The 23,058-nt window shown below is 38.3% G+C and overlaps 1 long non-coding RNA gene across 6 annotated transcripts; it reads left to right on the top strand.

Annotated features, from left to right (window-relative positions):
• Positions 1-6,830: 6,830 nt before the first annotated feature.
• LOC137192479 (uncharacterized) lies at positions 6,831-12,880 on the top strand. Of its 6 annotated transcripts, XR_010930573.1 has the most exons (7): positions 6,831-9,296; positions 9,977-10,128; positions 10,249-10,370; positions 11,056-11,218; positions 11,328-11,546; positions 11,647-11,788; positions 11,877-12,877. It is a non-coding gene; the product is annotated as an uncharacterized lncRNA (long non-coding RNA). The 6 variants fall into 6 exon arrangements; XR_010930574.1 differs by having other exon boundaries at positions 6,831-10,128; positions 10,451-11,218; positions 11,877-12,880; XR_010930577.1 differs by having other exon boundaries at positions 6,831-10,128; positions 11,408-11,546; positions 11,877-12,878.
• The last annotated feature ends 10,178 nt before the right edge of the window (positions 12,881-23,058 follow it).

Here is a 23,058-nt window from a genome sequence, read left to right on the forward strand (position 1 = left end):
ATAGTGATGAATAAAGCAATATAATGCGGGAGACATTTTTGTGGACCACCACAACTGAATGAATGCAGCAGAAAACCCTTTCTTTCTGCACACATTTGACTTTGAGAATTTGAGGGGCAGCCCATTAGCTTTTCAATTGTCTCCCAGTGTTAATCACTTCAAAGTGCTTGTATGATGCACTGCCTGCGCTTGAATTGAACTGGAAATTGCTTACCTTGATAATTAGTGAGATTTACACACCCAAACTGCCACTAACTAAAATTAGCGCCTACAGCTCTTTTTTTCCAACCAGCTCCCTTTTCTAAAACCAAACCACAGACAAAAAAGCAGTTAAAATTGTCCAAATACAGATTTAGGCCAGAGCAGAAAAGAGCAGCTCATTTTTTAGAGCAGATCAATTCTGGATTTTTGAGGCACTGATAATTGAGAGTAAAAAAAATTATATATTGGCTGATATTTAGTTTTTACATTAATGTTTTTGTAAAGGATCCCTTATGTTCAATTATTAACGAATTGTGAGATGGGACAATTTACAGTTGCCAGTGCTCTCTGGTCACAATGTTTCTAAACTACCTAAAAACATAGCTATGGCATTTCTGTAATGCAGTTTCTTATTACTTATCGGCTGACATATACGCCAATACTGTGTAATTGGACACTGTTAGAAAGACAAATTGCTTGTGGAGTTTTTTAAAATGTAATTCAATTGATTGAGAGTTTTTTTTCTTTGCATTTCTGTGGGTCCTTTAGAATCCTACACTTCATACTTCCTCACCCCCAAGTTAAAATGCCCAAAAATACTACGAACCATATATTCATATATTCAGCTGGTCAGTGTGGCTCAATTGGATCACCGTTTAGGATCAGAGCTCACGTACCAGGGCAGGGGCCCTAGTTCAGTCTCTGGCAGTGGTGTGTCTAACTTACGTGGTTTCTACACAGAAAGCGTTTTATACATGCTTTTCCATCATATGTCTCACGCATGTCTGATGGAAGAGATGTGCTTCTAGCTTCTACTTTAATCAAATCAGCTGTTTACACTGGCTGCATTTGGGCTCACATTTCACTTGACATGCCTAACCACAATCCGAAGCGTATTTTTACACTTTTAGTCTATTTTCCTTCTGTTTTATGTGTGTACATAAACTAACATGAACTACAGTTATTGGGTATTGGGCGTTCTGCCAAAACGCAGGTCATCTACACTCAGTATTGTGCCTGAAAACATCCTGTGTAGACACAAATGGAAGACTGAAGCTTCTGTTGCTGCACTGCTGGAGTGCCACTTTATGCTACGCCTGTTGTCTAGACATGGTGTTTGCGTCGTCTCTTCAAACACAGTTCTCACTGTGAAGTATCTAAAAACATGGTTGTGCCCGTTGCAAATAAAAGCAGCTTGATAACATTTTAAGCTTGTTTATTTCTTGTAGATACCAAACATTCCCTTGCTTTAAGTAAGTAATACAGCTTAAGTAACCTAATGGCAGGCCAAACTTAAACTTGCATGTTGTCAGGTTTGTGTGCTTTCTGCAAGTCTGTACTCCACCAAAGATCATTTGTGAGGGAAGAACATTCACCCTGTAGCACTGCTGTTTAAACTCCAACAGTGACTTGTCTTCTCTCTAGCAGATTGTGAGTCACATTTTCCAGTTAGACTTTCATTCATATTATATCAAACATTTACGCTGATCAATCTAATAGTTTTGAATCAGCACCTTCAGTATTTGGATAAAGTAGCTCGTGAAAAATGTGTGCCAAAATCAGTAGGCTACACCTGTTATTTCATGTGTCAGATACATATTAAATCAACATTGCATGTCCTCTGCTGCTGTGTAAATATACAGTAAGTATTGTATTGGACGTGGTATCAACCCAAAATTTAATTTACCCAATATTAAAGGACTTGGATCGGGATATGAGCCAAAAAAAAAACTTGACTCCCTACTTGATTACAATGTTAGAAGCACAAAAGCAGCAAACCAGAGGAAGTTAAACATTTTTGCTTGAGAAATGACTTAAACAATTAATCGATGTTCAAAGTAGTTGCCAGTTATTTTTCTGTTGATTGATCAATTACTTGTTTAATTGACTATTAACTGGCTAATCATTGCAGCTCTACAGACATAAAACTAATTAAGGACCAAAGGCCTTTTTGAATTCAGTTATACTTTTCGAACATACTCTGGCCTCTCTGCATGTCTTTTAAACGTCTTGTCGGCGTGAGAACACTGACTAAAACCCTGCACTTTGCCAAGAACAGAAATTCACTTAGTAGAGTACTTTGCTAAACGCTGCGAGCCCTTGAAACATTGATTTGTGTGTGTGTGTGTGTGTGTGTGTGTGTGTGTGTGCGTGCATGCATGTTGAATTTGTTTGCAGCACTATTATGAAGGCAGTGTGTTATAAGCAGAGGAGTTGAAAGCGTGGCACTCCAGAGTCCTGTGGGAACCATTACTGGCATCGCTGATGCAGGAAATAGATTCAACGTAGAAAATAATACCCTTGAATAATTAATTAGATGAGTTTTGAATCAACAGCAAACACACTGACTGCACAAAGGGGCGCAGGTAAAATTCCAAGTGTTCTGTAAGAATGCTGTTAGATACTTGTGAAACTCAAGGATGATCAATAATAAGCTGAGGGGATGTGCTTAAACTTAATGATATGCTTTTAAAGTCTATAATTCATGTTCCTGCTTCATTTGTTTCACAGTATTGGCCATTTACCAAAATTAGCTCTATGTGCTATAGAGGTTCAGTAAAGTTCAATTATGAGTTCCAGGAAACAAGCAGGTTAAACATTGTGTCTCTTTCTAAAAAAAATAGATGTACATTTCAGTCTTCCCAACTATGTTCTGTAACATAGTTGTTTTGTGTCTTCAGGTTAGGCTAACCTATTGTTCCTAACTTTGAAGCTAACCCCCTTCACTTTTTCAGCACTTGGGGAAACAACAGACTTGACTTTTTAGCATTTATTAATTGTTACACTGTCACTCACTCTTTCCCACCCGCTACGCAAACATACTAGGCAACGCCCTATTTCTTTACAGAGTTATAGATGGGCTAACAAAGTTAGTTGTTTTTTTGGCCTGGTGGGAGTTCTTGTTGTTATAACTATAGGAGAAACACTGATTCAGTAAACGTTCAGTATGTTCAGTAAACACTCTGTACACATTGAGTACAGTTAGACCTAGCAGTCTCCATTAGGTTGAGCGAGTAAAAACAACAGGGATGTCTTGAATACACCCTTGTTTTCACAGGTAATTTGTTAGTCTGTCCCTCCCGCTGCAGGACATAATGGATTAATCCTGGAAAGCTATTGATGTAGCACTTTTCTCCTTATAAAAGTAACACGGCAATTATTTGACCAATGAGAATTTGGTCGGACTAGAGCATATCGACCAACTAATTGACCAGTCGACCAGGAGACTACAGCAGTAAAAACAGTAAAATCTTGTAAAGGCGCATCTTCCCCCATGACCTGGGGAAGCCGGCATAATGACAGGTCTTCTTTATGGCAATATTGCAGGATCTCTGTATAAAAGGGGCTGCAGTTGCCACACTATTGCCCCCCCCCCCCCCCCCCCCCCCCCCCCCACACACACACACACACACAACCACAACACGTCTTGGCCTGGTTTACCCTAACAGTAATATGATCACCAACACTGAGGTTATTTTCTAAAGACATGTGATCCATTGATGTTTCTACAGTTTAAACATTCAAAGAAAGAAACTATCTTCTACTTGGTCATAAAATAATATTAGTGCTTAAAAATGCCCTTTCTTTTATCTCCCCCCTCTTCATTTTGACATTTGCATGCAGCTAAAGAGGTGAGCCTATTTGCTCCGCCAATATTATGAACGTTGACAAAATGGATTCAGTGCAGCAGCTACCTTTGATAAGTACCAACATTTAAACAATATCTTTGCTTGCTACTTTTGTCTCTCTGTCTCACAAAGTGAGTTGATTAAAACCTTTTTAAACTGTTGCTGCAGCAAAAAAATAATATGCTTTGGTCTGGTAAAGAACAAGCACACAACTAGGGACAAGAAGTCTTGTTTGTTTTTTGTCAGAGCTTGTAACACCATTGGTAAAATAGTAACAGATCACACATTGTAAACACACAGTTTATTGACTCATTGTCTTGAGAGACACCTTGACTCAGAATAGGTCTTGTCCTTCACATTTTGACTTAAACACAGGTGTTACTACTGTAATAACATTAATTATGACTCTGCACTGTTTAAGTGTCCCAGTAAGCAATGACAGTGTGAGCCCAGGACCCTGAAACAAAAGCAGCTAAATGGAATTCAGCCATCATTCATTTTATTATTTACAGCTGTGTCAAAATGTCCTCAGTGAAAAAGGACTTACACAGTATGGAATTATGGTTTTCTGTGATGGCAGAGAAAGCTCAATGTACTGACATTTAAGAAACAAGCAAATGAAGATACTAGTTAAATAAGTCTTACAAAACATAGAATGAATATGGGGTGAAAAACTACTGCAAATAGGTTAATCACAAGCAAATTAAGAAACACATTCAACAACTTAACAGCACATATGTGACATAAAGTAACATGCTGCAAATACAGACAACACAAGAACATTAAGGGAATACTACCAGTCATACAAGACAAAAAGGAAACTTGGTTTCAGCAGTTGGAAAAAAGTCTACTTTAGATTTAAGCCTTATCCACACTAACATGGATATTTTTCACAACATTTTTGGTCTATGTTTTGGTCTCTCATCCACATGCAAACAATGTTTTAGGTCACTAAAACAGAGATTTTAAAAAAAAAATGCCTTTTGAAGTGCAGATTTTTAAAAATTACAGTTTCTGTGTATCCGTGTAGACATGTAAAAATGAGCATTTGGGAAACAATGATGTCACATCTCAATTTGCGCATGCCCATTGTTGCTTTATGTAATCAGCATGCGCCTGAAACAACACCAATGGTAGATATGTACCCCTTTGTTTATGTTTGGTTAGCACTGGTATGTCTAATTACAAGTTTACAATTCGACTTATCATTGTTGCACCACTTCACCAAAGGCGTCTGCTGCGTGCAAAATTACTTGGTCCACAGCATCCGTAGTTTAAAGTATGCCAGAAACAAGGGTTTTGGATCAGGCCCAGTCAAACCACCAGATAAGGGGACAATTTTGAGACTGGGATTGTTATCAATAATGATAATAACAATAATAATAATAATAATAATAATTTATAGATAGCTTTATTTATAGAGCACCTTTCATGACATAAAATGCGGCTCAAAGTGCTTTACAAAGGAAATGTAAAGCATAGATACAGATATATACATATGCACAAGCACATAGATACACACACACACATGTACATATATATATACGCATACCTATGTATGCGTATATATATGCATACATACATAAACATATACATACATATACACACAGACATACATATAAACGGGATAAATATCAGTTAAGACACAGTAAAGGAGTAAAAGACAAATTCTAGAGAAGGGATAAAATCATAGGGGTAAAACAAAATCAAAGGCAAGGTCATAGAAGTAGGTTTTGAGTTGCTTCTGAAAACTGTCAACCGAGGTTGCCTGTCTAATATGAGGAGGGAGCATGTTCCAAATCCTCGGTGCATAACAACTGAAGGCAGCGTCACCATACCTCTTGCTGTTCGTCAGTGGCACCTTTAGCAGACCAGCACCATGCGATCTGAGGGAGCGATTTGAAACATACTCCGACAGGCAATCTGACAGGTAAGAAGGTGCTAGCCCATTCAGAGCTTTAAAAACAAGTAAAAGAATTTTAAAATCTATCCTCAATGTTACTGGGAGCCAGTGCAAAGATGCTAACACAGGAGTAATGTGAACTCTTTTACTGGTTTTTGTTAGAATTCTTGCTGCAGAGTTTTTGACGAGTTGCAGTCTATCAATAGTTTTTTTTGGCAAACCAGTATACAGTGCGTTGCAATAATCTAACCATGAGAGTACAAAGGCATGAGTCAGGTTTTTTCATCCTCCAGGGAGAGGTATGGTCTGACTCTTGTTATGTTTCTCAGGTGATAAAAGGCTGTTTTAGTAACATTGCTGATATGATTGTCGAAATTGAGGTCAGGATCAAGAATGACACTCAGGTTTTTCACTATTGGTTTTACCTGTAGGGCCAGATTTCCAAGTCTATTTATTATTTCATCTCTTTGAGCGTCTGTGCCAATGATAAGGACTTTGGTTTTGTCTTCATTTAATTTGAAAAAGTTGCCATTCATCCACTGCACAATACTGGAGAAGCAGTTTAGTAGAGGGTGTAGGGCATCCTTATTGTCAGGTGCTACAGATAAATACAGCTGGATGTCGTCAGCATAGCAGTGAAAATGAATCCCATGGTTACGAATAATTTCGCCAAGTGGAATCATGCAAAGAGAAAATAACAATGGACCAAGGATCGAGCCCTGAGGAACATCATAGAGAATGCTTCGCTTCTCGGAAACATAGTCACCAAGACCAACAGAGTAGTTTCTGTCTGTGAGGTAGGTATTAAACCAGCTCAGTGTGGTTCCTGAGAGACCAATCCAGCTTTCGAGTCCGTTCAGAAGTATCTCATGATCAATGGCGTCGAATGCAACGGTCAAATCGAGGAGAACAAGGACAGAAACGTTCTTTTTATCTGCACTCATTCTAAGATCATTTATGACTTTAGTGAGAGCAGTCTTGGTGCTATGTTTACCTCTAGAACCAGACTGAAATGTTTCATAAATATCATTGTTATGTAAGAAAGCCTCTAGCTGTATCAACACTGCCCTTTTCAGGATTTTACCTAGAAAGGGCAGTAGTTACTCAGAGCAGAGGAATCCAGAGTGTGTTTTTTGAGCAGAGGCCTAACTAGAGCAGTCTTTAGTGGATCCAGGAAGATATCTGACTCTAAGGAACAGTTTACAATGTCTAGAACATCAAGAATAAAACTATCTACCACCTCTTTAAAAAAGGAAGTGGGGATGGCATTGAGTGAGCAGGTGGAGGATTTCAGTTGAGAGATGATATTCCGGAGTTCCCCTTCACTAATTTTCCTAAAAAAGTTAAGATTTCCTCGAGCATATTTTTGATTGGTAGTGTTTATAATACTAGTCCTGATGCTGACAATCTCATTTTCAAAGAACGAGGCAAACTCCTCGCACTTTGACTGTGAGGGAAGATGGATATGCTCGTTAAAGTGGGTGGGTTTTAGGAGATGGTCAATGGTTTCAAATTGAATTCTGGGATTATTATCATTGGCGTTAATAATTTTAGAAAAATATGCCTGCCTTTCACAGCGCAAGGCATTGTTATAAGCAGAAATAGATTTTATGAGACTCTCGTGGTGGACTGTTAGTTTGTTTTTCCTCCATGCACGCTCTGCTCGACGGCATTCCCTCTTTAGGAGGCATTTTTGCTCATTTTTCCAGGGGGTGGCCTTAGTTTGTGATTTCTTTTATATTCTCTCTGGTGCCACTATGTCTAAAGATGACCTTAATTTATGATTGAAGTTATTAACCTTTTCATGGATTGATGTAGGTTCATCAGAAAAAGCTTGACTGTGCATATGGTTTGAGAACATAGCGGCTGAGGAGGGACCAAGAAATCATCTTTTAGTAAGACACAATGAGGAGTGGAAGGAAAACTTTCGCATGTCCAGAGCATCACTTGTATCTTTGAGTGAGCTCCTTTGTCCTTACACTGAAAGGGAATCAACAGTGATGAGATCTTCAGTAGGTGTTTTGAAAAACGTAGCCTGTACACTTTACTACATGAGTGATAAGGGGAGGCTGCAGAAGACAGCAAACACCTCTGGCTTATCCTGACAGAGTGTCTTGAACATTGTTAGGCAGGTCTGTAAATCAGTAACAGTCCACCTAGGCCCACAGTACATTAGGGTGCCTTTCACTGAACCCAAAGCAGAACTTGTCAAGGGGGTTTACTGTGCCCATGGTATGCCGCAGTGCTTGGTAGCAATCAATGGGACTTGAAATTAAACAGCTATGGATTACATCAATGGAAAGGGTAGGTTTTCATTTAACGTCCAAGCCGCATGTGACTATAAGTACGAATTCATCTGTGTTGTGATCATATGGCCCGGAAGCATTCATGACACTGAAGTGTTTGCCAATTCCCAGTTGAACGCTCAGTTCAACACCAATTTTTCTGCTTGGGGACCCGGCTTATCCCTTATTGCTCTTCCTCATGAAGGAATATGCAAATGGTGGCTGCAGTGCTGAAGAACAGTACTTTGGCTTGTCTGTGTCAAAGCGGAATGGTAATTGAATGTGCTTTTGGGCGATTGAAGGCGAGGTTTGGAGTGCTTAGAAGGGCTATGGGCATAAACCTGAATGACCTTCCTTTCGTCATTTATGCATGTTTTGTCCTACATAATTATTGTGAGGCCTGTAAAGAGACAGGTGATGACAGCAAAGTGATGACAGCCATGCAATTTGACCAGGCCCCCCCACGCAGAATAACTGCTATCAAACAGACTGCAATGAAGCCGAAGGAAAGTGAGTCAGAAGGATGTTTACAAAATTCCTTCACCTTGGTGATATCATAAATGGTGACATGTAATTAAGTTTTTATTTTTTCTATGTTCTACTTTTTTCTTATGTATATAAACATGTTTATGGAGTTGCATATTTTGTTTTTTGTTATAGATGTTAATATTCAGCAACAACATAACGTAATTGTGTCGAGCCAAAAACATAAGATGTCCATTTTGTTAGTAAGGCCTACAGATATACATGCCAGGTTTTTCTATTCTTATGCAATATATATTTATATGTATATACATAAACATGTGTTCACATTGATGGTAGATAAGATAATAATGTGTATCAAGGTTTCCACCAGAAAAGTTATTAATGCCGGCGTCAGGTGGTAGGGGGGGCAAAAATACATGTTAGCATGTGTAAAGGTGCTACTGGTGATACATGGTGTTCAGGCAGTAAAATGTCCAAGCATGTCCAATTTCTTAAAAAGTTTTCCTAAATTAACGTCACATCCCATCAGTGTAATGTTTTCAGCTTTGTAGATATGGCTCGTAAAATCAGCAATTACTTTACAAAGCGAGTTTGTGAGGAGGACAATCATGAGGGCAGGTGAAACAGCGCAGACATCAACTGGTTATTATAAGCAGTTATAAAGTACTAATGCATGTTACCGAGGAGATGTGGTAAAATTGTCAGGTCTGACAGTAAAGCACAACCACAGCAAGTGACAGGGACCGGTGATGGAGAGGATCAGAGTCAGAGTGCAGGCCAGGACGAGTTAAGGTGAGGGTATTCAATTGCCAAGTCATTAGGAGTGTATTAATGCAAAGCCCACGTTTACATGATTTCAACATCATTTTTTTTATCTTCCCAGATTTTCTCAAAAACACAGAGCCAGTGGATTTGACCCACAATGGCTGAACAAATTTACATGACATGTTACCTATGCCAAAAACATTGTGCCCCCATGCTGCAGCTTGCTGCTGGCTTTGTGAGACAGATGTCCACATACTACAGGCTGGATACCTTAAAACGTCATGACATGACAGCTATCCATAAAGTGGCAGAAGAAAAGGAGAAATGCATTAGAAAAAGGCAACACTGTTACAAAAGCTGTACTCTTTAAGTTACAAAAAACTAATATAAAATAGTTGTTAAAAAAAAATGACTTTGTTGTGTCTTGAGGGAGAATACTGCAGCGTGCTATAGCTACACAAGTGGATGTGGACCACAGGGCTCTTGAAGGCTGCTTCAAAATAATATATGAATGCCTCAAGCAAAAGTGGCCCCACCGCACCAACTATAAGCCCATTATTCTCTTATGCAAGTGATTGGGCTGTGCTTATATTGATGGTTTGAATGTAAATTCTGCAGCCATTTAATTACATGATTGTAAATTGAACATCTCCATATAATTACTGTCAAGTAGGCCAACCTAATTACTGTTTTTGCCCCTGGGTCAGTGCCAACACCAAACATACAAGCAGTCACGTCATTGATGAAATGGTGGAGATCATTGGGCAGATTTTGGATGACAAGCTGATGGCAAAGTTGTCAAAATCCCCAGTGTGGGGGTTAATGGTTGATGAAACCACTGACATCTCTCTGTTGTGAGGTGAGATTACTTTCTAAAATTAAATAAAATTGATGTAGATATTCTGATTCAAATTACTTAGACTGAATATAGATAATTTTATATAGTTTTTTGTGACCAAAGTGCTGCATTTGGTTGAAGTGTCTGCTGGGGATGCTGCAGCTTTGTATGACACCATACTGAGTGTCATCAGAGATGACAAGACGCTACACCAAGCAACAAGCTGGCCTCCTTCGCCAGTGACGGTGCCTCAGTTATGATTGGTGAGTTGTGTCTTTTGCTTTTACCCTTAGTTTAGGTATTTGATGAAATTGTCATAGTGAACCATTTTGAATTCTTTAAGGGAGAAAAACTAGAGTTGGACTAATTCCCTGGCCTGCACTGTGTGGCACATTGCTTCAATCTGGCCATGTCAGACTGCATAAAGGAGCAGAGGGGAGTACCATACCTCACCAAATAGGCCAGAACTGTTGGAACAATCTTCTGTTGCCTCCAGCAACAGGACCAGCAGTCTTAAAGAAATGGAGAGGCTTTTTGAACTCTCCCAAATCAAGCTGCAGGTTTGCAGTATTCAGTGCCAGATTATTCACAGATTTAATTTAGCTTTTTTGTCATTAATTAAGCTCATCATTAATTTTTGTAGGGCTAGTTGGGAGTCAAATAAGGTGGCAACAGGTTTGATGTGCCTGATTCTGTCTGCTCTCATTGGAAACCTCCCGCTCCAAGCCCAGAATGAGCCAAAAGCTCAAGGACTGTATTCCTTTGTAAATGATCCTTTGTGCCTAATGCCAATTGTGCATGAGAAGATCCACCGGCAGTTTTTTGGTTTTCCAAAATAAAAACTGTTTCTTCTGCTAGGTGGAGCAGGAGGCATGAGATCAATACCACAGTCCTTGGTTTTCCTGTTAATTGAATGATATCTAGCTGAGCTGTCATGTTTGACCTCAGGTCACAGTGCTGAAAACAACTCTGACACAGCTGAGAGAGAGCAGCATAGTCAAGGACCGCTGGCAGGCATGGCGCCGATCAGATGCTGGTCTGAAACCTCTGCAGGATGAGATACCTGCATACCTTGAAGAAGATGTCTGGGAGAAGTTCAAGAAGACTTTAGGTATTATATAGTATATAGTATATAAAGCATACTGTAAGTATAAATGTATTTGAGAAGTTATTGTGGACTCAAGACCTGTTTTATTGAGATTTGTTCAAATCTTCTACAGGTGATGGAGCCGTTTCTAACTGCACTGACTGAGAACATTGAGAACCGATTCCCAAACACCAGCAGTTTGTTCTCTCCCAGACAGATTCTGATGAACTCTGCAGAGTATGGCGATGCTGAGATGAGGACACAGGCAGAGCAGTTCCCAAGACTGAGGAAGTCTGACCTGGTGTCTGAGTAGGACTCCTACAGACTCAGAGTGAGGAGTCCTGATCTAAAGGTACTATATATCAGTTACATTAACTGTACCACTACCACCATCACAGTCTATTGGTTTTAAAGAGTAATTTTATCTTTCTTCTCACTTTGTTCTACTTCAGACCAAACTTCTGGAGGAGGTGCATCTGTGGCTTGTATCTCCACAATCCTCTGAGCTGTATCCCAACCTGAGCCTTGCAGCTGCAATCGCTGTCCCCAGTCCAGACTGCAGACATGGAGAGGCTATTTACTGTACTCAAGATTGTAATATATGATTGAGAACACTATCACTATTCATGTCTGTATCACAATAATACAAAGTTTCTTAATGCATGAATTATTTTTTTAAAAGGTTAAGACACCGCTGTGCAACAGATGTGTGCTGCAAGGTGGCCATTGATGGACCAGACCAGGAGGCCTTGAACTACAAGGAGTGCATCAAGAGATTTTATCAAATGAAAAACAGGAGGCTGAAATGTTCTGCCTCTGGTTGTAAACTGTGTAGATGAAAACAATGGCTTTAATGTATTGTTCAGCTACCCTGTAGCAGGGCCACATTTTGTTGGTTGTGAAATTTGTAAATGAAAGCAAAGGCATTTATATATTTATGTACAACTACTCTGCAAGAGGGCCCCCGAGACCTGTAAATGAAAACAATAGCTTCTGTTATGTTTGATTTGATTTTAAGCAATTTTTCTGTTTGTTAACTGTGTAAATTAACACATCAGCTTTTATGTTGCATTTAATTTAATGTTTAACAGGGCACTTTTATATATCTTTTTAATAAAATACGTTGCTTGTAAAAAGTGTTTGCTTGAGCCAGTTGAAGGCACAGTACACATGCATGTGTGTGCACATAATCAGGATGGTACCACCTCTGCCTCATTTTCAACCAGGAAAAACATTGGTATATTTTTATATTTTACTACCCAGATCAAAAAATGAATTTACACATATCAGTCTATGTTTGTTAGAACAAAGAGAGACAGTAAGACAGTCATTGACTTTCAAGGTTAAGCAGAATCAGTCAGTCAGTCCCCATTGGAGTTCTTGGTGTTTCATTTCTTCCTTTCTGTTCATCGTATATGTTTCTCTTGAGAATAACATTTTTGCCTTGAAAAAAAAGTGATCAGGGACAGGAAGGTCCAGTGGGATTTGGCTGAATGAAATGACTGATTCCTTTTTAACCAGCAGCTGGAGAAACACTTGTAATCTCTCAAAGATGTCTTTGTTGAATATTGAATAGTGAGTAAGTGATGGCACGTATATTAATGACTTAGGAGAATAGTCAGGTTGATGGTGTCCTGTGAGGCAACCACATCCATACAGTATGTTTAGTGCCTTATACTGTATGAATATGGTTAACAAGATACTATTAATAATGAATCATATATCATAATGTTACAAAATGAAATACATCTGACTCCAAAATATACTACGGCATATCTCCAAGGTTCATTCTGCCCACACAAGTACAGTACTTTGGCTTTTATATTGTAAGCTGTTACGTCTTGGATTGTGATAAGTTTATGGTTTGGTCTTAGAGTCCTGTGTAGATACAAACCTGCATTGTCAGTCCTGTAGTCTTTGGGCACTTCTCCAAATACAGTGAAGTCTCAAGACTATATGCTGCCTTTTAAGAGGAGCTTAAAATCACATTAGACAATGTCAATTATGATCCTGACAGGCCCAGGAATGGAAATGATCCTTCCACATATAATTCACCAATAATATCACATTTCCAGGTGGCTGAAAGGACTAGTGTTAACTCAAATTGTAGAGTCTCAAGGAAGGGGTATTATGGTGCATTAATAATTAAAAAGAAAAAGAAAACATGGGTTATTAAGTTAAAATTGTTTCAGTTATTTTCTTAAGTAACCAAATGGACAGTGCTTTTCTGCCAGCCTGTTTAGGATCCTGGATCATTAGTGTTGCTGCTGTGCCAAAGGACCAGATCAGATGGCACTGCAATCCGCTCGTTTTTGCAACTCATTTTCTTGAACTGTGTGTGCAGAAGTTTCTTTACTTTAAAATTTAAGTAATTCAGCAGGGTAATACACAAACAAATAGCAATTTCATCATGACCTGTGCTGCTGTACATTTATTTGGTGGAGTTAGTGTATGTGAATTGGGCACAGTGTTATGTGCATTGCCCTTTCTTCAAATAAAAACCGAATGTGAGATTTACATATAAATTCCATCTGGCACAGGAATCAAGAATCAGTACTGTACTGTAGAAAAGATGTACCCGTGTGTTGGTGTATATTTCCCAGCGCACAGACAAGGTCAAATTATAGCCATACTGGATTTTGGAGGCTGATACCAATATTGAAAAAAAAGCAATACTGACTGATATTCATTTTTAGAAGGATCATTCAAATGTAGTTATTAAAAAACCCAAAATATGTATTATGGGGACATTTTACAGTTAAAAACACATTTGTCAGTGTTCTGTGTTGGACAAACTATCTAATGGTGTAACTGTTTCTAAACAATCTCAATCATGCCTTTGACATTTCTGTACAACTATTTCTTGCCACTTATTGGGCAACATACACTCCAATACTGATATATCTGCAGTAATCTTGGCCAATATATTGGCTCATCCAATTTATGGCTTGTGGAGGTGTTGGACAGTTTGTTGTTCAGACATTAAATTATAGCTAAACCTTGCTTGGTGAGTCTGACACAATGCGGAAAAAAATAACTACCCTAATATAGTTTTACATACTTTTGGTGAGTACTGATTCATTCAACGTACCAATTTTGTCACAGTGGAGGTTGTCCAGTTTTCCAGATAGCAAGTCAGTGAGGCTGCATACAGATGGTGCAGTTTAATGAGTGATAGACCTTACATCATGCATATATGAGTTCCTCGCTCACAAAGCACAAGAAATAAATAAAGCTGACAGATTTAAATACAAAGATTTGAATACAAATCTAGAAATATTTCATTTGGGAAAAGAATAAGTGAAGAGGAAAATAGTGGGCTATTATAATTTGGTGGACACTAGTATATCCTGTGAATGCCAATTGCACCATAGTTTTGTCTTCAAAAACTAAACTATTGATGTGGAATGTAAGATATAGTATGAAAAAATCCCCCAATAAACAAAAGTCAGTCAGTAATAAGACATAATTAACATAGTCATTTCATATACTGTAGTTCTTCCTGTTACTATGCAGGTTGGAGAGAGGGTACATTTGTACTTTGACATCAGATTTAACACATACAATCATTTGTAGGTTTCAGTAGTCTCTTTCCCTCGAAAGTACATGGCAAATTCATGAATATATTTTCCAACAATTCTCTTCCTCCTAAATGGACTCAAAATATGTTTCCCTTTGCACATATTTGTGGTATGTTAAGCTGAACCTTGCAAGAGGGCAATGCAATTCATCTAATACATCATGTTATTACTGTGGATAGACATGAAAATATTAATTAGCTGGTTGTTATAATTTTTTGAAACTAATTATACAGAAAAAGTGTTTTTTCAGTCTATTTGGAATGATAAGAGGTAAAACTCTGGCTGCTTCTGCTTAACTAGTTCAGGGTAATTTTGGAGCATTATGGAGAAACTCAAATCGAGTGAGATTAAAAAATCATTATCACTGTTTAATGAACATCTATTGTTATCCTGTGATTTTAATATTTACACAATGTAGAAGTAATAAACAAACACTAAGAAGATTACAGATGATTATTTTCTCTATTTGCTGCATAGTGTATGCTAGTGCATGCTCATGACCACTGATGGCTTGACATTATTGAATAAATCATACAATGGAAAATGAAGCTGCACATCCTGTCTTTGCATAGATATGCTATGTTTGTGATTAACTTGCTTCAGATAACAAAAAAATAATAATTGTGTTGGTGAATGAACCGATATCAGTAATGACATGGAAATGATGCAGCAGTCAAGCTACAAAAAATATTAAGAAAAAATAATTGAAAGTTTTAAGTGCAATGATTTAGCATAGACTTTTAAACATGTTTTAAAAACTCACTAGTTTCACCAATGAGAAAATCTAACCCTGACATGTCATCTAGATGTTGGTGGACTGTTCAGTTTGTGTTTGCAAGAAAGAGTTACAAGAGAGTAAATCTCTGATCAGTGATGACACCGAGACACAGCCTGAAGCTTTATCAGGGACAATTAGAGGGTAACTGATTTAAAAAAAAAAAAAAAAAAAAAAAAAAAAAAACTCAATTAGCAACTCTGGGAGGTGTGTAGTAGAAAGTGTATTTTCACAAATCCAGAGTGAACATTCCAAGATAAATTGTGTGAATTGCATGTGAATTATTTCAGGAGGTTTTAATATTAAGTTTGGTCTAAAGGAAGTTGTACAAGGTTAATGTGGAGAGCTTTGGGGAATATCAAAATGATTCAACAAAAAACTTGCTCTGGACAATGAATTAATTATTAAAGAGGACATATTATACACATTTACATATTTTTAATCTGGGGCTCTACTGGAATATCTTTGCATGATTTACAATTCAAAAAACTCCTTATGTATCTTATATTTACCCTTTACACAGCCCCTCAGTTCAGCCTCTGTCTGAAACAGGCTGTTTTAGCATTAAAGGCTCCCTCCTGAGGAGTCCACTCCCTAAAACGGAGACTTTTGAAAACGCTGCTGACCACATTTTAGTTTGAAAACTCCAGGATTGTGTTTTAGTCTGGACAGACGGAAACGGAGACTTTTGAAAACGATGAACGAACACCCACGTTCGCCTCTTGATTGATTATTACTCTCAACAGGTCCTTCCCTGATTCATCACACACCTATCATGTGCCCCCTTTCCGGAAGAAAACAAATGACATCAGCCTGGACTACCAGTGGTTAACTGAATGTGGATAAAGACTTACAGGCGTTTGCTGACCTTGTCGTCTATGCTAGCAGCTGTTGTGCAGTTAAGTTCTGCATTTTATAATTCTACTACTGCCTACAACCACAGAATAGACAGTTTGCTTCCTGTTTACACCAGCACGCACATGCCCAGTACGTGAATGGTCACATGATATGCGTTTTCAGTTAGTATGGGCGGACATTATTTCTGAAACAGTCCTGCAACGCTCATGTGGACAGAAATCATTTTCATTTTAAAATAGCATTATAAAATGAAAACATATTAGTATGGACGTAGTCTCAGAAGCTGCCCCTCAGCAGACTTCCGGCTACTCGAGCCTGAATCTGATCTGAATATAGGAGTGGACAACATGAACAACCCATGGAAAAACCTTAGCGACAACCTTAGCAGCGAAGGCTATGGAACGGATGGCTGTTGCTGGGCATACATGAACTGATGTCGGCTTGTCAGTGAGGTAGACAGAAAAGTGTTGCAAATGGAGTGTTCAGAGCACGTTTTAACTTGCAGGAGCACTTCTACGTACGTTAACCTTAAGTTTTCAAAACTTGAACATAGATAGATATCTGACATCATAAATAACAGAAAATCTCAAAAAGTATATGTCCCCTTTAATATTTTGACCACAACATGGCCAGTGAAGCAGACAGTATCTCTTTTCACTGCGTTCAGTTCACTTTATGACCAGCTGCTAAAGTTTAAGTTCATTATGTTCAAGCTCAGATTTCTACAGCATGATTTCATACAAATGCAGTTTAACATGCTTTATATGATAATAAAAGAAAGAAGAATATTACGAAAATGTGAAAAGTATCAATCTTTATCCTGAAAATATCATATTATAATCTACCAATGTCTGTATAGACCAGCTTGAGTACAGTTTCTATTAAAATGGTGTCTTTGTTCAACATTTTTGGCCTGTGCACCGTCTGCAAAGATGTAAGACTTGCTGAGAGACAGAAACTTGGAAACTAAAATGTAGGCATGAGTTAAACTTTGAAGTGATAATTAAAGCCACCTAGGCCTGTGCTCAGCAGGTCTATATATATATAGTATTGATGCTAACCAATACAAAAGATGATGGAAGGATGATAATTGTAATAGTGCTTGGTACTCTTTTGTACTCTTTAGGGCCTCATAGACGAACAATTTTGTATTCTTATACTAAATCTCTCTTGATTTTTTCTGTGAGGTTTGCTTGTGTGATTGTGCCAAGCCAGATTCACCAAACTCTCTTAACTGGACAAACATGTTGTAAATTGTTTGTTTCAGCCTGATGAATGCCATCTGTTCATGAGGAGGTGCATGTTCATGAGATTTCGTCATTAGCACAATTGACGCTCCTAAAAGGCCATATAAGGCTACTCTGTTTGTTGGCAAGTATCATTCACAAAAATGTCACCAAAGAGTAAAAAGAAGAATTTCACTTTGTGGAGCTTCAAGTCCTGCTTTCAGAAATGTGGAATGGAATTGCCTTTTTTTAATTAATGGAGCAACACAAAAACCTGGTCATATGATTGGTTGAGTGATATTTATTAAGTTATTCTTATTATTAAGATTATTATGTGATATAACAGAGTTTGGAGTGTGTGTCATGTCGAGACGGCAGTGTTACAGTTGCTTTTGTCATCGGTTAGTTGTGTTAGGCTGAGATGACTGAGAAAAGATGGTGTTTTCATGGTTTTATTTATACCAGAATAGAATAGATTTTAATGTCCTTGTGCTGAAATTTGTATTGAACCCCACACTGCAAGCAATAAAAACAAATCACCTGAAACTACAGAAAACATCAAAACAAGTTAGACAAACATACATAGAGGGAGACACACTGCAGACCAGAGGCCAGCACCATCGTCTACCTCCTCAAGTTTAAAATGCCAACACACCTCCTTAAACATAGATGTGTGTAGTGGTTCATTGTTCACCTGGAAACATAATATCTTCTGCCAGAGATTCACATTGAAGTCCATGTTGGGTATATTTTCAGGGTCTTGTACAGACAGAGTGTTAAGACAGAGATGGTCAGAATGTGACCTTCAGCTCAGTTGGTTGACGCTATACACACCCAGACACATGTATGAGTTGACTGAGTTATTGCTTGACTATGGGTGACCAGTGGCTTGTTATCCCAGGGTCAGAAACCATCCTCTCTGTCTTCTTTACATTCATCACACTTTGGTTAGCATCCTACCAGTGTGCATATCTCAACTTCAAAACAATTAGCTGATTCATTGCCATCATCATGCAATAATCCACGAATGTCATCATTAGTGGGCTCAGATGTTCCCTTTAGTAAAGCACTTGCCAATTTACACTGATAACATGTAAATGAAGGCTACATTATCATGCTATCAGTTTGCAGAAAATATCCAGAAATGGACATTTCATTACAACATTGTGGGTTTTACTCTTGCTGATAAAACTAGTGCTTTTAAAGTGGTTACCCAGGGTCCAAAATTAACACTTACCATTCACCAGATGCGGGTTAAATTAGTCTTTGGCAAGTGAATTATGGAGACCACCTGCCACTCTGACTGGTAGGAAAAAATGAATTTTCTACATGCTATGGAGAAAGCTGCTGGTTCACTGGGTTTGTTTTTGGGAGGTAGATAACACTGATTCACACTCCAACGTAGCAGGTGGTGGTAATGCACTTTAAAGGTGCAATAAATCAACCATTTTCAACCAGTATGTTATCTAGTGGGCTGTGGAGGCAGTGGTACTGCCAAATGGATAATTTTTTTTGGTAATTTACAAAGATAGTTATTTTTATATCTAAATGTGCTCAAGAATTAATATGAATCAAAAATGTCAAATTAAAACATATAATTTCAATGACCAGTTACATTTGAATATCCAATCACGCCAATCATGACACATCATTAGATAGAGACAAATGTCTTTTGCCTTTGTTAGCTAGTTAGCTTTTTCTGTGGATCCTGCTTCAGAAGACATGGCTCTATCCACTGTGTTGGAAAATGAACTGATGGAACTATCAGCAGACAGCAGCCTGAAGCTTCAGCTCACACAAGTTGACCTTGTGTCATTCTGTTTACTGGCTGCCAGTCAATATCCCTCTCTGTCAAAATGGGTAATCAAATTTCTGTTGCCTTTCACCACCACCTATTTATGTGAGTCAGACATTTCTATTGTGACTGTCACAAAATCAAAGGCAAGGAACAAACAGAAAGCAACTTGGAACGCTACTATGCACATCACCCATCCCACCACGACTTGATCTCATTATTTCCCAGAAGCAAGTCCAAGTGTCTCACTGAGGGTAAGCAGAATATTTGTTTTGGTCATTACAGCTGACAGTGGCATAACACATATTTACAACCCAGTTTTTTTGTCATGTTTTTTTTTTTTCATTTATTTGAGAGGGTGGTCCTCGGAAATTTTTAACAATCAGAAGTGGGCCTTAAATTACAAATGGTTAAGAACCCCTGCAATGAATGACATTGAGCCTTACTGGAACTATTTGCTATGTAAAGATATAGTGGAGTAATGGCAACCTGAGCAGTGAATGAAGTCACACTCCCTTTGTGTGTGTTGTTATCCGAGCTTCTCTGTTCTTTGTTTTGGTAGCTGCACTGGCCATGTGTGCATGTTAGTGCATGTGAGCGTGTATGTTAGTGCATGTGAGTCCCTCCGTGTCCTCCACGTCCGTTTCCAAGATGGCAGCGGTGTCACAAACTTTCTCAAATTACAGCTGAACAGTACACTAAAATATGTTTCTGAAAGTATTTGAGATGAGAAATAGGCAATGGAGTAACAGAGTCCTGATCCATATTTGATCATCACTGCCTAGTTTGACAGTTTGATCCGAGTTTCGTGAGCTGTCGGCTTTTTTCTTTTTCTTTTTTCCAACTTTATTGAGTAAACAACACACGTTTGTTTTGGTCTGAGATGTTGGTGCTATAGCGCGACATCTAGTGGCTGAATGTCATGTATTGCAACTTTAATGCTGGTTGCCACCCGCCATAAAACCGAAAAAAAGGAGAGAGCGCTGCACACCCAGCAGCAGGTTGAGGAGAAAGCCGCTGACCAGTGTGTGTCAGACACAGAGGCAGGAACAGGAGAGCTGCCCGGGCTTGCCTGGCTCTGAGATAATGTTATCTTCTGCCCTCTGCTTAGAAGTGATGAATTAACAGCTCACAGCAACTTAATACAATATAGTCTCTGGCTTTTGTTTGATGTCTAGTTACACAAAAAAATTACACATTTCCGATCCGTCGTTAGTGTAGTTAGCACGCATTAGCTTGGAGGGCTAACTTGACTTGTTTACTATGTTATATAACGTGAATGTCGCTGCCACCCTGAATGTTCCGCTGAACTATGTTCAAAAATCTTGCAGTTCAATAAAGTGTTGCTTGTTGTGACACATATAATGTTCGAGTATTAAAAAATTTGAAGTATTTTTCAAATCATGATCCTTCTGGTAAATTCATTTGAGACATAAATAGTTCTTAATATAATCATCACTGAAACTCAGGCCAATGGATTTCCTGATTGCTTGTGCTGCTATAGTCTTTCCATTAATGTGATGGCATTTAATTCCAACTTGAGCACATTTCTGTATTGAGGTGCATATTTGCACGCTACTGTAATATTGATTGAGAATCGCATACGAGACATGATGAATAGTAATAATATCAAATTGCAATAGTAAAAAGCAATTTATTGCTTTTGGCTGGTAAAAAGTCAGTTTGGCTGGTAAATTTTTTCATCTATCAGCCACCTTTGCAGGTTGGCCAAAAAGATAATTTTGAACCCTGAGTTTACCACTGACGCGTGTTGAAAGAAAGTTAACACAGCACTGCCTCAGGCTTTGATGTGTCTGATGCAGGAGGGCTGTCACTGTTACGGCTATTATTTGTCACTGCCGCCTGAGTTGACAAGTTAACTTTTCTGACTTTCTGTCTCAGTGGCCATGGCAACAACAGGAACCATACTGGGGAAAACTGCTACTTGTACACCTACTGATATAGGAGACCGTGAAATATATGACGCTGTAGCTCCAAAACATCAGTGAAAAGACATTGGCCTTAGAGCAACAGTCAAAGTTTTGTTTTCTGGTATGAGTCGGCTTTTTTTTCGCAAAAGACATTTTGACATGCCACAGTAGGAAAAACACAGGTGTAAATAACACATTTAAAGATGGCTGAATTCCATTTAGCTACTTCCATTTCAGGGTCCTGCTGTTGAGCATGTCACACTGTCACACTGTTAGAGCTTAATAGGACACTTGAATACAACAAAATACTACATAAACACTTTTTAAAAAAAAAAAAGCTGAACAGTCAAAATCAAAGTGACAGAGCTAGTGTTAGCCACTCACTGTCTGTGAGCACCTTAACCTCTTTATGTCCTCATAGTCACCATGTTCATTCATTCATCTATTTAGGGTCATTGCTTGCAGGGTAAATGCGAGTGGGTGATTGAGTCTGTCCCAGATTGTGATGGCATTCAAAAATGATCACAGACAAGTTGTCAGTTTATGTCACAGAATAGATCTGAATTAATTAATCATTTTAAAACTGAAATCACATTTTGAATGCTTGCAATTTTCGAATCCCAAGAGCCACGATTTTAATCACAGCATCAACAATACCTTAAAGAGCTGTAAAAACATTTAAAGTATAGTTGTGATCTTTTAGGAAAAATTCCCCATCGAATGCAAGATAACATGACAACATGTGAACTCCACACAGAATTGACAAACTACTAGTGTCTTTTGGGATGTTTGTGGTGGATTGACTGTTAATAATGGGAATTGTGGGAGCAGTGTTTCTCATTGGTCTTCTGATTGGCTATGATGATCTTGTTTACTTGTTGGTAGTTGTATTGAGAGACATTGTGCTCTGGTAATAGATCTGGTTATTCTGTATACACAGTACAACAGCAAATCTACTGAATATTATAGAGTGACTTTTTGTATTGTGTATCTGTTAACATAGAAGCAATACGGGTGAACTGCATTTTCCTTCTGGAAATATTTTTGCTAATTGCTACACAGGGAGTATACTGTATTTGTCCTTATTGGATTTTCTATTGGTTTTCCACTTTAACAGTCTATTGTTTGTTGTTTTGGCTCAGCTTCACCCTGAAGGAAATGCCTTCTTTGAGAAGTTGTTCAACTACAGTGTACAGTAAACTGACCAAATCTGGGGACTGGGAAAAGAATGATACTTGCTCCTATGTTATGCCCTTACTCCCCTGGAAGGTGCCATGACACACACACACACACATAGAAATGTAGGCATTTGTAGCTTTTTGATGTATTTTAGTCAGACGCTACACTATCAAGCCAGAGTTTTACTGTCATTGTTTTCAGGGAAAACAATTACGCAACAAATTTGTTTTGCTGCTGGGCTTTCAAGCTAAAACTACATTTTGAATCCTCTCAGATTTATTGCTGCTGTGGCACACAAATTAAACTTAATTGTCAATCAGTCAACCTTTATCATGCCTCTTTATCAAAACCAGTGGGAACAAGTTGCATTAGAAAGTCCTCTTTCTTACTCAGACAAAGGAAAGCTTTTAATGGGAGCTTTCATTAACTTCCATTTGACATGAACTTTGCTTTTGGTTGTTTTTTTTTATAATGGGCTACATTTGAACTTGGCTTCCTGTTTGTGTGAGATGGATAGTT

Source organism: Thunnus thynnus, chromosome 11 (genome assembly GCF_963924715.1).
Source record: "Thunnus thynnus chromosome 11, fThuThy2.1, whole genome shotgun sequence".
Taxonomy (NCBI): Eukaryota; Metazoa; Chordata; class Actinopteri; order Scombriformes; family Scombridae; genus Thunnus; species Thunnus thynnus.